Raw genomic sequence first — 17,457 nt, 5'->3', positions numbered from 1 at the left:
CAATTCCCAGCAGGGAAAAACAAAAACAAAATCAATCAAAACCTTCTTGGAAAACGTATGGGAGAGAACAGGAGAGAAGAAGAGTGTTTAGGATAATCCATGGACTGAGCTAAGGATGTCTCAACGGAGATGTTAAGAAGTGATTGGATTTTGGATATATCTTAAAGATATAAGATGTAAGACGTGAAAGAAAGGAATTAAAGATTACTGGAAGATTCTTGGTCTAAGCAACTAGAAGGATAGAGTTTCCATAAACTCAGAGAAGACAGTGGATGAAATAGGTTTTGAATGGGTATGTCAGAGTTGGGCATGCAGAATTTGAAATTAAATTCCAAAAGTCCAAATGAGAGGATATGAAGCACTGAACTGGGCAGTGATAGTAGAGACGGACAAGGTACTTTGTGTTCAAGAGATAGCCATTTTTCTGGGTTCTGGTGTCTCACACCTATAACCTTAGCTGAGATCGGGAGGATCTCTGTTCAAGGCTACCTGGGACGAATAGTTCGAGAGACCCCCATCTCCAAAATAACCAGAGCAAGGGTTGTTGGAGTGGCTCAAATGGTAGAGTGCCTGCCTAGCAGGCATGAAGCCCTGAGTTCAGACCCCAGTACAACAAAAAGCAAAAACAAACAAACAAGCAAAAAACCAAATCAAATAACCAGAGCAAAATGGACTGGAGGTGTGGCTCAAAGTGGTAGAGCACCTGCTTGGCAAGTGCAAAAGCCTGAGTCCCACAAAAAAAAAAAAAAGAGAGAGAGAGCCATTTTGATTAAAAAATAACGATGGGTTTGGCATTCAATAAAGTAGAAGAAGGACTCATGATTTTATGACTGGAGCAATGCTGGAAGAGAGAGACTGAACAGAGAAATAGAACCGGGCATAGAAACAAGGAAGGGAAAGATGGTGGTCTTACCACTAATCATACTGGATTTGAGATGTCAGTGGGACAGACAAAAGGAAGGCCTAGGAGCATTAGCAATGCAGCTCTGGTGGAGAATCCCTCCCCATGAGTTACAGGTATACTAAGAGAGATTGACAAAAACAACTATTAAAGATGCCAAGAGACTGAGGAGAAACAAGAGTCAAGAAAGGAACAGAACATGGAAGGTCAGGGGTAAGGAGGGTTCCAAGAAAATCCAAATAAGCAAAAACTCAGTTTAGCTAACACTACACTACAATACCTATAATAATACATGAGGATTTTTTTCCCCCCTTGGTACTGGAGTTTGAACTCAGAGCTTTGTGTTTGCTAGGCAGACACTCTACCACTTGAGCCATGCCTCCAGACCATTACATGAGATTTTTAATATTCAGGGCTAAGTCCAATCTCTTCTGTTAAAAGTAATAATTTATTGAACCCATAATATCCAAGCTTGTGAAACTGCAAATAACACGTAACAATGAACTACTAGCACACATGATTGTATTTCATGAAAAATCTGTCTGTATTTAAGTTTGTCCATACAGATGTATCCATGGGCTTGATGGGCCTCAAGGAAGCTAAGCTCTGAATGCCATATGCCATTTGTTATCACTGATTATTTATGTATATCCTTGGAATTTCTTGACATGTCCCTTATCTGCTGTTTTGCAAATGTAGAAATGGCTGGAAAAAGAAGAAATTCTGAAAGCCCTTAAAATTATTTTTAAAAATTGAGCATTTATTATATGGAAGTAGTTTGAACTCTGCCTGATTAAACTATTTGTATCTATTCAAAACAGCAAAAAAAGTACTCTGACTAAAGGTTATGATTACATTGAAAGAAATTCCTTGAATTTATCAGATTCACCCTTCATTTTCTCCTGGTTTCAAAAGGCAGCAGACCTTTTGCAATTCCTTGAAATCTAAATTGGAGATTATGTTGCCATATTTTGACTGAGAAAGTTTAGCTTCCTCCTCTCACCCACTTCTTCCCTGGGAGCATGGTCTTAATCTGAGGTGTTTCAAAATTGCTTTGTGTGCTACAACTAACTGCCCCAGGGCAGTCAATGAGATGAAATGCATTTTCCCCTTTTCATCAGAGTTCCAAAACTTTACTGGCTTCCAACTGTGAGTGGTCACAGCCCTTTTCCTGGCTTCAGGGAGAGCAGGGCTGACATGGTGCCTTTGCTGCTTTTGGCCTTTCAGTGCATTCTAGTTGAGGTACTGGTTTTAAAAGATCTGAGGAAAGAAGGAAAAGTCCAAAAAGGCTTAAAGGGTTTCCATTTCCAACAGATTTCCTGACAGATGGCTACTCAGGAATATGCAGGGACAGCTCAGGGGCCTGTGGCAGCTTCTCTCACAGGAGAAGTAGGGCTTCACTCCATATTCCAGAAAAGTTTTTAAGCCGCAGCCTGGAAACAGCCAGATTATCAGCAAAGGAAGAAAGGGAAGCAAAAAGCAATGTGGCTTTCAGAGGCTGAGAAAGAGAACAAGTTCTATCCAAATTAACTCCTGGTAGTTCTCAAAGTTTCCGAGTGAAAATACATGGAAGGGGAGGGCACCGGCATTAATAGTAACAAGTGGTTACCAGCCTAAGGTGGTGAAGCATTTTTACGATAAATGTCGCAAAGAACCTCAGCCACCAACAATTTTGTATTTTGGGAGTTCCTCTCCTTCAACTCTAGGGCGGGGCACAAAACAAAAAGGCCAGAGGAAATAACCGGGGAGTGGAGAAAGCTCAGATTTCTCCATTGGTGATGGTGATCCCCTGTTCTGAGGGTGGCTGTGAGTCTGTCCCCGGTTGCTGGCATAGTGGGGTGGGAGTAGGGGTGGGGGTGGGGAAGAAATACAATGTAGAGCCCAGTGAGTTCCAGCTTACTGAGCCTCGGTTTCTGGAATTGCAACCTTTGTAGCCTTTACTCTCGTCTCCAGCTATTTCATAGCAGGTTGGACTTTACTGAGTTACTTAAATTCAACCAACTCTGGCAACATGCTCTTCCAAGGAACTCCCGTCCCGGACAAATTCTCTGGGCCAACTATTCTCTCAAGTGCAAAGAACCATAAAGGAGTTGCAACCGTCTGGCGACTCCCATAGTGGAGAAAGAGGGCTGGGGTGGGGAGGATGATGCCCTATTCGGCCTTCTCAGTCAGGGACGCCCCGCGGGAACGCAGGCAGCACTAGCACCAACAGCTGTCCCGGCTCTGAGACCCGGAGCGGCGGGGCGGTTTCGTGAGGAGGGTCTCGGTCCTCTCTGGATCCGCCCGTCCCCGCTGAGGCTTCCACTCCACTGGGCCCGCCATCCTTACCTGACGGTTTCCTTGGAGCACTTAGCCTGCAGCTTGCTAGCCTCTGAGGACCCGGGACGGCGCTCTGCCATCAAAGCCTCGCCCCCTCTCGAGGCTACACCCCCCACCAGACATTTGCGCACCGCTGCTTCCCTATGTACCGCCCTAGCCACGCCCCACCAGACCGTGCCGGCCTCGGCCCTCAGCCCTGGCCACACCCCTCCACCCTGAGCCACGCCCCTGAGCTCCGCTCTGGCCACACCCCTTGCCCCACCCGCGGAACCATTCCCACCTTCCTCTGCCTGGTCTAAAAAGTGACTTTCCTTAGGTTTCTCCCCTTTTCCGAACACCAAGACTTGTCGTGCTAGGAACAGGTGACTCCATAGGGAAACAAACACTAGACTGTCCTTTCCCGCTAGCTTCCATGCCCAATTTACCCGAATTTTTAAATATCCTCTGAACTTGAACTGTGGGTCTGTGTTCCTTCCAGCAAGTTCTCATACCCTCTAAACCAGAATGTTTCTTCTAGCTCTTTGGCCTTATCCGACCTTAAATGTTAGGCAGGTTCGTGGAGTAAGCACACTGTATTGCCTGTTGTCTCCTCCTGATGATTTTCTGTGGCCACCTGTCCGGCCTGTCTTGCCATCACCCCACTGACACTGAAACTCTCACTGTAGCTATGTGCTCTGAAAGTAGTCTGTTATCCTTGCTGCCTCCATTAAAAACTCTTGGTCCACATATTTTTTTTTAAAGCAGAGATTCTGAATCTCTGAATGGTCACTCCTGGAGGAAGGGCATTCTCCTTTAGCCTCTCAGTCACTCATTCATTCAAACTATATTTATTGAGTATCATATCTCAGTGACAAATAAGACAAGCCTCAAGGAGCTTACAGTCTGAAGTTGCCCCAACCTGGGTTTTGACAAAGCAATAAATGACAAAGTGAAAGTGTGGTAAAGGGGGTTCATAGGTGGAAAAGGACTTTGTAATCACAGGAATTCTTGATCTGATTGATGAGATATTTTGGGACAGGAAACACAGGAAGCCACTTTTATAGTCCTTTACAAAATAAATCTTCCTTGTACATATCCTGTTTAACTTGCATATAGAACACACACCCCCCTTCATAAGCAATGAGATCTGCTGCATATAATTCTTCATATGCCAGCAATAAAAATGTTAGGATCACATATTAGCTCCCTTCTTTCCCACCCTCCATTCCATTTCTGCTTGGGAACAATGGGAGCCTTCACAATGTTGAGATAGAAGGAGCATAGAGAAAATAACAATTCTCAACAAAACATTTTTATTCACTTCACCTTGACCTTGAGGACTCTGCCTTCTTTATACTATGTGTTTCAACATGTAAGTCATTTCTTGCCTGAAAAAATAAACTAACATGAAATGGGGTCAAATACAGCTTATATAAGTTGCTGTGTTAATATTACACTCACCTTCGTCTATAAATGATTTGAGGAAGCCTATAAAAATAAAGATAATGTTGGATAAAAGAAATAGTGAAGGAAGAAAGGAAAGGGGAATCTTTTAAAAGAGAAAATAATGCAGCTAGTGATAAGATAAACACTTGAGTAAACAAGCCTGAATTTGTTCCTTCTAAACATAAAAGAAAATGTCCTTGTCAAAGGTGGGACAAAGAAAAATCCTGAATCCTTATAAAGAGTGAGCTAAGTGGGGAAAAAGGATCCTGAAGAATTATACACAGTTCCTTTCAAGGAAATAATGTCTTAATCTTTTTGCAATACTGGGAATTGAACCCAGGGTCTTACCCTTGATAGGCTGGCACTCTACCACTTGAACTACACCTCCAGCCTGCATTAAGCCTATTCTATGAACCCTCCAAACTTTCCCATTTAATTTAGAGTACACAGTTCCAGAATGGCGCAGTTGCATTAGCTTGATTCAGTGTAGCAATCAGATTATTGTTCCCCGGGATGGCAAGTATGCTTCAACTCGCATGTCAACTCTGATCCATTCATAGCAGCTGTCTGAATAAACTCTGCTGTGACTAACAATGCCTGCCATGGGTACAGGATAGATGAGTGGCTGCAAGAAACTACCTGGCATCTCTGGTTTGTAGGAATAGAGACCTTATCCTTCAAAAATTTTGTATTAATAGGCTGCTGGTAATTTCAACATGATAGAGACATTATCAATAACCAAACCATAAAGGCAGAAACTTTGAGATGTTGAATAATTTATATGCTTTGTATATCAACCAGGAGAAAAGTAATTTAATGTTCTGTTATGAAAATGACAGCATCTAACCAAAGTGGTACATGACCAAATGCCCCTACACCTCTTTTATAAAGGCTGGCAAAGGAAGTTTGTATGGGCAGGGCTAAACACATTTGAGTAAACTCCAACAGTCAGTGAAATTAGTGATTAACGACTCCAAATTCTATCTCCTACCTCCATGCACGGCTGTGAGAATTTTAGCCTAGAAAAACAAGTATTATATGCCAAGACCATGGAAAATTTCAATATAATGCCCCAGAAACAATGTAAATGATTGAACAACTAGGAAGAAGTATCAAAAGATTCAGTACAGACTTGCTGTAACTGTATGTGACTCACTATGACTTAATGGTGTTGATTCACAAACACGTACTTACCCCTCTGTTTAAGAAACTATCCTTTGAATTTGTTAGGAATATCATGTTTACAAAATTATACTCACTCAGTTTGAGTTAATTTTTATTTCCAAACAGTAGCGATTAACTTTCTCTGAAACAAAAAAAATGTTAGCCTGTGGAAAAAAGATCAAAGTTCATAACTGTTATGCTATTTATTAACCTACAAAAATTTGATGATCTTTTTGAATGTGCTAGTTTCAGAAGATTGTCTCATCTTAAATGGGCATAAAATGTAAGGACGAAGATGAAAATATTCCAAAACCCAACTTTCTTTGTTTATGATAAATCCTGGAAGTTGAGTTCTTTTTTTCTTGGCCAGGAATGAAGAAAAATGTATTATAATTCAAGACACTTCATTCTCAATAGTTTTGGATTTCTTAGAACTCTAGTTTGTGACTAAGATTAGGTAATTCAATTATATTCGATGATCAAATATTTATAGGATATGAGAAATACAAAAATGAGTCAAAATATAGTCCTTACCCTCCAGCAAGTTTCAATTCTGAACCACAGAAATGTAGATCATGTTGCGAATAAATCATGTAAGAATTTAAGTAAGATGCTCTGAGAACACAGAAAATGTGAAAATCAAAAGCTAGTGGATTGGACGAGTCAATTATAAAACTGTACAACAAAAGCAAAAGAAAGGAAAGGTTTCTCACAGGAGATAGTCAAGAAAGACCGGAATAATGGCTAAGATGTTTAAAGGTAAAATAAATGAAAGCTCACAGGATTCATATTAAAGAAATCATGTATAAACAAATGCACACAAAGGACAGAGGTCAGACCTGCAGGACTTGCAAGGACTAACTGGTAGACTTGCTCAGAGAAAATGGAAGAGGGGGCCTTGGTGTGGAGACATCTGAAAGCCAAGTTGGTTCAGCTCTTAGAGGACAGTGTTTGGATTCTCTGATGTTAGCTCTGGGGTGCTAGTGAAGATAGGAGTGTGGGAATGGCTTCAGTGTAAATGACAAGAAGAAGGAACATGGAAGTCACAAAGCAGGATCTCTACTGCTTGAACCATGCCTCCAGGCTATTTTTCTCTAGTTCTTTTGGATATGGATTCTCAAGAAAGAGTTGCCTGGGCTGGCCTAAAACTGCGGTCCTCCCCGTCTCAGCCTCCCAAGTGCTAGGATTGTAGGCATGAGCCACCAGTGCCCGGCTCTAGAGCCACAAAATTTCAATACAGGAGACTCTAAAACGTGTTTTTTTTTTTTCTTTCACAATTGAGATTTTATTGTTGAGGATCAGCACACATTTTCAATTTGTACACAATTTTTTACACAAGTACCAAAAATCTAAAGCCAAGTATTGTTTCTTTTTTAAAAGTATTGTTTCTTTATTCCAGTGACATTCCAGCTTCAAACTTGGAGGCAAATTTTCCTTGAGGACAATACCGTATCTTCAAATGCTGATTATCTGCTACTTTACTTCCACTGATTCATAATTTTGTTTCACATGCACCACATACTCAAGTTTTCCATCTTTCACAGCACGTTAACAAATTAGGAAAACTGGACTGCCATGACCAAATGTTACAGAGCACACACAATTTTGACAGCCAAGATCTTGATTTTCTTTAAGAAACAGTTCTACCAGAAAACAACACAGGACCAGAGTTTAAAATATTCAAGACATATTAAATGCGCAACTGTGACCCAAATTGCCATTTAGTGTGCTTTGTATTGTAGGATATACAACTAACGCCCACCTATGGAATGTTACCCCAACACCCCAGTCAGCCAAAGCCTCCTCAATTCAATATCCCACTGTTTTCTGGTTGTACCAAAAAATAAACCAGCGAATGATTTCACTTCTTAAAAAAAAAATCATTTACACTTAAAAAATGGGATGAGGTGGGATTCCCTCCTTTTAAAAAATGGTTTTAGAGCTACTACAAAACTTGCATTTAGAAAATGGATAAAAATATTCCTCTGGATTGTACAAGAAGGGAGACGAGGAGCGCTGGGGAGATGTGGCTCGTGGTTAGTCCCACGTGGCTTCTTTTTCTTCTTCATCAGAAGCTGTACTCTCCTCGTTTTTAGTTTCTCCGTTTTCTGCAGGTAAGTCTTCTTTAGTTTCTTGGTTAGCCACTTCAGCTTGTTTTCCCTTTGCCCCCCGTTTCCTTTCGCTTGCACTTTCTTGTCTGAAGAGTTCTCTTTCCCCGCTGCCTTTTTGGGCTTCGACTCCACCTTTGCAGGCGCTGGCTTAGCTGACAACCTGGCCGACCTCCGACCTCCTCTTGGACTCTCCCTGCGCTGTGCGCCTTCGGCCCAGCTGGCCTTCCTCTTGGGCATGGTGGCGGTGCAGGAGGCGCGTGCGATTGCTGGGGTCTGGGGAGCTACGCTGCCTGGCTGCTAAGATCCGCGGCCTGAAACATGTTTTGACTTGGAATAGATGAGTGGATTCAAAGTCCACAGGAAGAGCTGAGCATTCCAGCTGCCTCCTTCTACCTCACTGCCCTGCGAGTCTTTCATTCTTAACATGTCTCCAACTGGCCACACTGCAATCCTTTCCCTCCTGCCCCTTCTTCTGTATTCCGAGAACAAGGTAGGGTTGTCTCTGTTCACTCAGTTTAGCTGAGGTAGAAACCTCAATGGTCCTTAATTGCTTTCTCTTCTCCACTATCACTAGCAGGCAGTCCCGCGGATTTACCTCCAAAAGGTTTCTCCAGACTGACTTTGCTTCTGCACAAGCCATTGTCATTCCTCAGGCACTACCATCCTCTCCTGGACTCTCTCCAACTGGGTACGGCTATAGCTTGGCACCAGTCTCCTTCTCCACCTGTGCTGTGCTGTCCTATAAGCAAGTCTGAGTGTGTTTCTCTTCCCTTAAAACCTCGACTGGCTTTTCATTGGCCTCTAGATGAAGGCCAAACTCCTTTGTGGAGCCTGTAAAAGCCCCCATCCCCTGGCCCCACCCTGCTTCTCCAGGTTCTCACAGTCGCTTCACTCCAATCCCATGCCAAGGCCATCCCAAACATATGGATGTTGCATGCTGTATCTCAATGCATGTCCTCCTTTGGGTTGTCTTTCCCCTCTTCTCCTATGTTGGCCTGTCCTGCAAGACTTAGTCTGACCATCAGTTCCTTCAGAAATTTTCACCAATGTTCCAAAATCCAAGGTAGACACTGTATTTTCTGTGTTCCTTTGATACTTGACAGATTTTTTTCTTTTGTGGTGGTAGGGCTCAAACCTGGGGCCTTGAGCATGCTAGGCAAGTGCTACACCCTCAGTCCCAGACTTTTAAAAATAAAAATCATATTGTCCTTATTTATTTGTGGATTTCATACATTATGCTTCCCAAAGATATTCACCCCATGTGACTGAAATGGTTCTGACCATGTAGCAGATGCTAAGTGAATATTTCCGATCAAATTCAGTTAGCGTGTATAACACTCCGAGTAAGTGCCTGACAAAATCAGATACTTAATAATGGAGGCTCAATGTGAGCCTATTGGTCTTGGAGTGAGACCTAAAGTAGTAGAAGCTTGAGGCTATGATGAACAAGCCGAACGTCATCATGACTGTTTAAATAAGAACGAGCCTAACTTTGTATCAAAGTAGTTCTTGCATTATGACTAGCTCTCTGCATTTACCAAGGAGATCAAAATTGGAGCAGCTGGAAAAAAAAAAAGGGAACAACCCAGGACTTAGCAAGGTTTTAGTCTGTAGATTACTACTTCAGAAGAGAAGCCTGTCTATTCCTTTGGGTTCTTGCAGGAGTTCTTTACCTGTGGTGGAATAACAGGAGTTGGCTGTGTGGGGATCGCTGTTCCCTGGGATGGTTTTGTTACACATATCTATATGTTTAGCCTGGATCACTGTGCCTTGCTATAAATATGCAGACTGACGACTTCACTTTCACTAGTCTGTCTTTGATTTCTACTCCTCACCAAAATTTTCTCCATTTTTCCTTTAGATTGAGAATGTGAAGTATAATTTATCACTAATATTATCATAGTTTTCATTGAATACCTCCTATGTGCCAGGAACTATATAAGCTTATAGCATACAGATCTCATTTGATACAAAATCTTATGAAGTAGCTAGTGTTATTAGCCCCATGTCATAGGTTAAGTAACACCAAGCGAGACTTTGTAAGAAGGGCTACTCCTCAGGTCACTCACACATGAAGCTGAGATAAGCAGTTCTTTTCCTGGATTCTATTGTCTTGAAGTTACTCTGAGAGCTCTTATATAGCCAACCCATGCCCATACTTAGATTATATGTCACTCAGCCTTTAACAAACTTAACAAATATTGGTATTGCTACTATTTTTTTTGTGGTGATGGGGATTGAATCCAGGACCTTGCACATGCAAGGTAAGTGCCATACCACTGAACTACATCTCTAGCTTGCCAATCTTATTTAAAATAAAAAATGATTAAGATGAATGCAGGTCTTACATAAGTAAGAATTTTTAAATTCCATAATCAATTATTCTTATTTTCTAATTAGATTTTTTGGAACCATGTGATCCATCCATCACCACACAAATTCCAAATTTCCATCAAAACCTGTAATTTAACATTATTATATTTATTATTATAATCTTTGAGCCCTTATCACATTCAAGGGCTAAGTGCTAGGTACTAGGGCAAGATGATGACTGGATGATATTGCCAAGTGTCCAAGTATATTAATTAAAGGAGTTTTCAAACAGCTGCATTATAATAACCTGGAGAATGGCATGAAAAGTGAGGGCTAGTAGGACCCTAGTGGGGACAGTGGGTGGGGAAGAGTGGCTTCTTCCTCACACAATATTTGTGGGAATCAACCCACTGTTCCCAAGGCGAAAGTATTGTAAACAGCTAGGCTTCTCTTATAAAGAATTTCTATCTTCTATTTTGAAATGAACAGTGAAATGTTTATTTAAGGAGGGGCTATTTAGCCAGGTGCTGGAGGCTCACATCTGTAATCCCAGCTATGCCAGTGACTGAGATGGGGAAGAGGGCAGTTCCAGGCCAGTCTGAGAAAAAAGTTGGCGAGATCCCATCTCAACAGAAAAAAGCTGGGTGTGGTGGCACATGCCTGTCATCCCAGCTATAGCAGAAGCCTAAAATAGGAGAATCGTGGTCCGGGCTGGCCTGGGGAAAAAAGTAAGACCCTATCTCAAAAAATAACCACAAAGGTGCTGGTGGAGTGGCTCAAGTAGTAGAGCACCTGCCTAGCAAGTGTGAGGTTCTGAATTCAATCCCCAGTATTGCCAAAAAAATAGAATAAATAACCAGAGAAAAAGGGCTGAATGCCTGGCTCAAGTGGTAAAGTGCCTACGTAGCAAGCGCTCAAAGCCCTGAGTACTGCCAAAGGGTGGGGTGCTATTTAAAGGAGGTAAAATGTGAATACAAAATGTATATTAATACTGCACCTTAACATATGTATGATAACTTAAAAGAGAGTAGAATCATTTTGTTATCCCTTAATTATTGAGAAAATATTGGGCCAATTATTATAGATGATTAAAAGTATGTAGAGATGACATGAAATACAGGATTGCTTTTTAGAAAAATGGAAGATATGATCATACATCAAATTGAAAGGTGAAGTAACAACTGGCAAGAAATATCTGTGCACATAAAAACTCACATAAAAAATGAGAACATTGAATCTTCAGTAGAAAAAAGGGCAAAAGATAAAATGAGCAATTTGTAGAAAAAAAAGGAAATGCACATGGCCATTCAATATACAAAAATGTTCGGCTTTACTATGAAACAAAGAATTGGAATCAATGCAGGAGTTATGTACTGCTGTACCATTGTTTTGAGGATCAATTACATCTAGTGAAGAATACTGGAAAATGGACACTCATATACTGCAAAAAGTATGCACACTGACATGCCTTTTCGAAAAAAATTTAAAAATTTATTTAAAAAATTGCCAGTGCCAGTGGCTCAGGCCTGTAACCCTAGCTACTTGGGAGACTGAGATAGGGAGGAACTCAGTTCAAGGCTAGCCAGAGGAAATAGTTCTCAACAACCTCCATCCTGAAAATAACCAGAGCAAGATGGACTGAAGGTATGGCTCAAGTGGTAGAGCAGCTGCTTTGTAAGTGCAAAACCCTGAGTTCCCAGTCCAGTCTCACCAAAAAAATTAAATATTTACTTAAATTTTTAAAATTATGTATTAAAATCTTACCATTTTGCATACCTTTTAAACCCAAATATAAAGTCATACTAAAGGTATTAATGGAAATGTCTGAAACATTGTTCCATTCAAGAATATAATGGTACTGTTTATTATAGTGAAAAAGAAATGTGATTCAAAAATGAATGCAATATTAAATAATCATTAAAAGCTATATTATAGAAGAATATTTAACGATGAGAAAATACATCCAAAATACACCTTAAGTTCTAGAAGCAAGATAACAAAATTCAGGGTTTTTTTTTTGGTGGTACTGGGATTTAATCTTAGAGCCTCACGCTTGCTAGGCAGGTGCTGTACCACTTCAGCTAGTCCACCAGTCATGTTTTGTGTTGGATATTTTTGAGATAGGGTCTCTCGAGCTATTTGCCCTGGGCTGGCCTTGAACTGGGATCCTACTGATCTCTGCTTTCCCAGTAGTTAGGATTATAGGCATTAGCCACTGGTGCCAGCTTCCAGTTTTTCATTAGCATATATTAATTGTACAAAGGGGTTTCATTGTGATATTTCCATATATGCATACAATGTACTTTGATCATACTCATCTGTATTACTCTTTCTTATCTCCCCTCCCAGTTTTATTTTAAAGAAGAAATGTATCTGCATTTGGAAACATACACATAATAGAAAACACAAGGTTAAAAATATGTTCCTAATATTTAGAAAGCATTAACACTGGTTAGTGAAGCTGGTGGAGTTCCAGGTATTTTCTACTTTTTGATTCTCGGTAATTTCTAGAAAGAATTTCTCTAGTATTTTTTAAAATGAGATTACAAACTGAGAAATCATAATTCAAAAGAGATTGTGTTTTCTTCTTAAATGGACGACTTCCCCTAAAATTCGGTATTTTGTTATCTTCCATCCTAGTCATATAACTAGCTAAATAAAAGCAAAAGAGAGATATTTGATATCTTTTTTGAAGTGTAAAGCTAAAAGTATACTGAAACAGATTTCTATGTGGCTTTGTTCCTTAACACAAATAAAATGTTTGTTAAATCTCTACCTGTGTGTATTGACTTTTCTTTCCCAAGATAACTTCATCTAGTCTGACTTTTTTTTCAGGGAGAGAGTAGTTAAGTGAGCTCTTCCTTTTAGGAAATTTCCATTGCACCTAACAGTGACAGAGCTAGAATCGCCAGGCTGACTTGGCTGCCTCTCCCTCTAGTACAGCCTTTCCTGACTCTGTCCTTACAACCAAGGTTGAAGGCAACGAGAAAAGGCTTCTTCTGGTGGGTTTGGCTAACAGAAATGGGTCATCTTCAGTAAAATCCCAGCCTTACTAGGAGGGGAAAATGATACATCTCTCAAGGTGCTGCAAAAGGTCCTTTGATATTTTCCTCACTGCTGCCTTAAAGATGCAAATTTCTTAGTTCACATCAGGGTCACCCAATCTAGTCTTGTGGAATTTGGAGACTGAATTCATGAAGAGGCAGCATGGGAGACAGGAAAGCCCTAGCATGGAGCCCTGGGGGCTTCTCTTGGCATCATTGGTGGGATGCCCAGCAGCAGAGAGTCTTTTACACTCATTATCTTAAGTCTCAGAGCATCTTTGGGTTTTGTTAGAATTTCAGTTTTGACTATGAGGACCAGAAATGCAGGGTGGCTCAGGGTGGTGGAGATCGAGGTTCCAGTGTTAGTCAGTCTAGCTGGGAAAGGGACAGCCAATTCAAGACATTGCTGCCAATGACTAACACTGGCTCAAGGGTCACATATATCTAGTGGCTACCATATTGGGGAGCACAACATTCTTATGATCATGAAATAGTCCACTGGGCAGCGCTGCTCCATATCATTAATTCTGATTTTAGACAACTGTCAGATGTCAGAGCTAAACAAACACATCCCCTTGTTCGAAGTGGAAGCTGTCCTAGGGTGTTTACCTGCCAAGGTGAGACTCGGGTGAGGACATTCTAGGAAGGACACCCTTTGTTAACCAGAGATAGAAAGCAGTGATATTGGCTCCCTAAATTAAGATAGCCTATCTTGAACCAGACAATTCTGCCCTAAAAGGTAGAAAGTGTATGCCAAGAAAAACTTCCAGAGAGGATTCAAATCTTTCCACCATGCCTTTAATCAGACAACTGCAGGGGGAGTGGGGGAAGGAATCTGACTTTGAGTCAACAGAGAACATTCTTTTGAGGTAGAGTTTGGGGAAAAGAAATAAAAAACTAATCTGTATATTTCCACAAATAACTGACAGGAGATGGGCTACTTCAATGAAGGTATTAGTCCAAGTGATGGATGCTCCTTAATGAACTTTTCAGATGGTGCAACACAATGGGTCAGGCAGCATTAAGTGGAGGGTTTGTTTTGTTTTTCTTTCTTTCTCTGTTTGCCTTGTGTTTCTACTCTGAAAGAATATTGTGCCCTTCCCCCCCACTGCCTTTTTTCTGGTGACTACTATTTATGTGGAACTCTGTCAACCAGATTCATATATAGTCTTGAAACCAAAAGCTGATTAACACTTTTCTGTCGTTTGAGTGCAAGTCTTTGACTTAAAGGACTTGTTACTTCTCTAAGTCTGCAGGCATATTGACACTTGAAATTTGATCCTGTGACTGTTTCATAAGTTTGGAAAGAAAATATTAAACCATCTAAAATGAGTGAAGGCCAAGTTTTGGGAATATTTGGGGCCATATAATTGTAGATCTGTTCTCTAGTCATTCCAGTTGCATTAAATATTAGGACTTATTTGACTGTGTTTGGCACATTTTGTTATCATCTGATGCTCTTTCTTGGGCTCAGTAGCCACTTATGTCTAGTGGCTGCCATATGGGACAGTACAGATATAGAACATTTCCATCACAGAAGAAAATTCCATTGGCTAGCACTGTTATACATCATTAATGTTGACTTTCACAACATTATGAAGGCTGAGCAAAACCAAGTCCCTACAAGAAAATGCTTTTAAAGTGAGACTTACTTAGTATTAGGCCAGCTCTGGGAGGTAAAGTGGTAAATGGAGCACTTGCATGTTTATTTTAAAAATTTCTTTTCTAATAACAGTGTGCTTTCTTTATTAATGGGTCCTTTTGCATAGCTATCTTAAGCTTGAATAAATTAGTCTGAAAAACTTCACTCTGATGTTTCATTAAAGTAATAATAGATTAAAAGGTAAAGTGTTAATAAAATGGTTTTGCTTCAAGTATCTAGTCCATAGATTAAATTTAATAGATTTAATTGTGGAATATAGAGCTGTGCTCAATTCAATTTTATACATTTACTGAGTACCTGTTATGTGTCAAACACAGCATATTTTTCCTGTCTGAGGTTATTATAAAGTACAAGGGAGTTTGTCCAAAGCAATTTCTTCCTTCACACTCAAGGGAGTTGTTGTACTGTAGTAGAATTTACTTTCAAAAATCACTCTTTTGCCAAGTATGGTGGTGCACATCTGTAATTCCAGTTACTTGAGAGGCTCGGATAGTTTGAGGCCAGTAGGGTCAAAGGTAACAGCGAGGCCTTGTCTCAACAACAAAATACAAACAAAAGGGCTGGGAGCATGGCTCAAGTGTTAGAGTACTTGCCTAGCGTACACAAGACCCTGGTTTAGTCCCCAGCACCGAAAAAATCCCTCTCTGAGCAAAATGGCCATTAAGGATATAGGAGCCATTCCTTCTGGCTTCCAGAAGTCAATCAGAGTGCCTATCCTTAGATCTCAGATACAGTGATGGCTTCTGATTTTCTGTTGATGGGTAGGAAGGCTATAGGGGACATGTGTTGAAATTACTTTTTGACAGGATGCTCCTCTTTTACTGGGATCTCATATTTACATGAAGTAGCTGTGAGAGCAGTGCTGATGGAAATGATCATGGGCTAAAGACTTCCCGGACCATGCCTTGGGGCCACTGCTATCTACATACTTACACCTTCACTTGGGTGACATTTCAGGAAAAAGCAGCAGCAAACTGTGTAGGTCACAGAAACATAAACATAAATGACATGCTGCTAGGCATATGGCACACAAAATTTCCCCAGCCAAAATTGGAACACTTGGTTGACCACTGTGAACATCCTTAGGAAATGCTCTTCATGGGGTCTGTAAACCAATGGAAAGATTGCTGGTAGACATAAAGGAAAATAACTAGTGACTTCCTTGATCATGTTGTGCTATGGTGAGGCTTGCTACGTGGTCAGGGGAAGGCCTCTCTGCGGGGGTGCCGTTTAAGCCGACACTGGATTAACAAGGAGCCAAAAAATGTTCAAGGCAGGAGGAATTGGTTCTTGGCAGGATGCCCTGGATGGAGGGACTTGCTGATCATGCTGCCAGGCTGGATGGGTCCAGCAACACTGCTGTCAAGGGGATGAGTAATGAGGGCTGTTAAATGAAGCAGGATGTGTTTAAAATGCAATTCAATGCTGGGCTGGATTCCACATGCACTGCCATAAAGGAGGCTGCATCCCCCGAAGCACAGCCTTCTCCCGTGGGAAAGGGACCCACACAAGGCAAAATAGGATTGAAAATATCTGCAGAGAAGCTGCCTCTTTTGAACATGGTGGATGGATGGAATACACTTGCCCAACATGGCAACTGCGTCAGTTTTAAAATCTTCAGCCTTTTAGAGGCCCTTTGCCAATATGTGCAGAGTGCATTCTAGGATTATGGGCTGAATTGTGTCCCCTTCTAGTTCATATGTTGATGTACTAACTCCCAGTACTTTAGAATGTGACTGTATTTGGAGACGGGGTCTTCAATGAGGTAATTAAGGCAAAATGAAGCCATGAGGGTAGGCACTAATCCAATATCACAGGTGTTCTTATAGGAAGAGGAGATTAGGATATAGGCGTGCAGAGTTAAGGCTGGAGGCAGAGCCAAGACTGACAGAAGTCAGTCAGACTGCATCACTCATATCAAGGGAAGATGCAGTGCCGAGGTCCCCAGAGGGGCCCCCAACAGCCCCTCAGGAGCACTCTGAACACAGAGCATCTGGGCACCTGCACAACCAAGGACCACTAACAGCAAGGGGGAACCAGAGGGCTCTAACCAAGGACAAGAACTTTGCCTTTTCTCATCTGTCTGATCCCTCCATCTCCTTTTCCATCTAAGGATGAGCAAGAATGAAGCATAGGGTAGGGCAGGGTGCATGGGGCGCAAATGCAGCACAGAGGGCAAAAGGCTGGAGCCCACCATTTGGGGCCCCACTAGGGTCAGACAGCTGGAAGGAGAGCAGTTGCATGTCAGAGGCAGGAGAGCAGTGTGACTAGACTGGCAGGTACTCTGTAGTAGCCAGAAGTGACTGAAGGCTCCACCACCTGTTCCAGATGCTGTCAGAAGTGAGGAGGAAGGAGCTGACAGAGCGACCAAGGCAACGGTGTGAGGACCATAAGTGTCTTCCTCCATTGTGCTCTATGCAGTCAACCTGTGGAGCTGCATTGTCTGTGATTGGAGCCACAGATTTGAGTAACTTGTATTGAAAGCCTGCTATGTACTGGATACTGAGATCAAAGTGA

The 17,457-nt window shown here is 41.4% G+C and overlaps 1 protein-coding gene and 1 pseudogene across 1 annotated transcript in view; both read right to left on the bottom strand.

Annotated features, from left to right (window-relative positions):
- The window catches only part of LOC141421647 (carbonic anhydrase 5B, mitochondrial-like), a 44,536-nt gene extending 41,139 nt beyond the window's left edge, over nucleotides 1-3,397 (bottom strand). Inside the window, exon 1 of the mRNA XM_074068509.1 lies at nucleotides 3,230-3,397. The gene's annotated coding sequence lies outside the window, so the exon portion shown is untranslated. The remainder of the gene's footprint in view (nucleotides 1-3,229) is intronic.
- A 4,449-nt stretch (nucleotides 3,398-7,846) lies between these two features.
- LOC109684739 (non-histone chromosomal protein HMG-14 pseudogene) lies at nucleotides 7,847-8,291 on the bottom strand (annotated as a pseudogene).
- Nucleotides 8,292-17,457: the final 9,166 nt, after the last annotated feature.

The sequence above is a fragment of the Castor canadensis genome, chromosome 3 (assembly GCF_047511655.1).
Source record: "Castor canadensis chromosome 3, mCasCan1.hap1v2, whole genome shotgun sequence".
In the NCBI taxonomy this organism is placed as follows: Eukaryota; Metazoa; Chordata; class Mammalia; order Rodentia; family Castoridae; genus Castor; species Castor canadensis.
The sequence above is the reverse complement of the archived record's forward strand: the minus strand, read 5'-3'. Positions and strand labels throughout refer to the sequence as shown.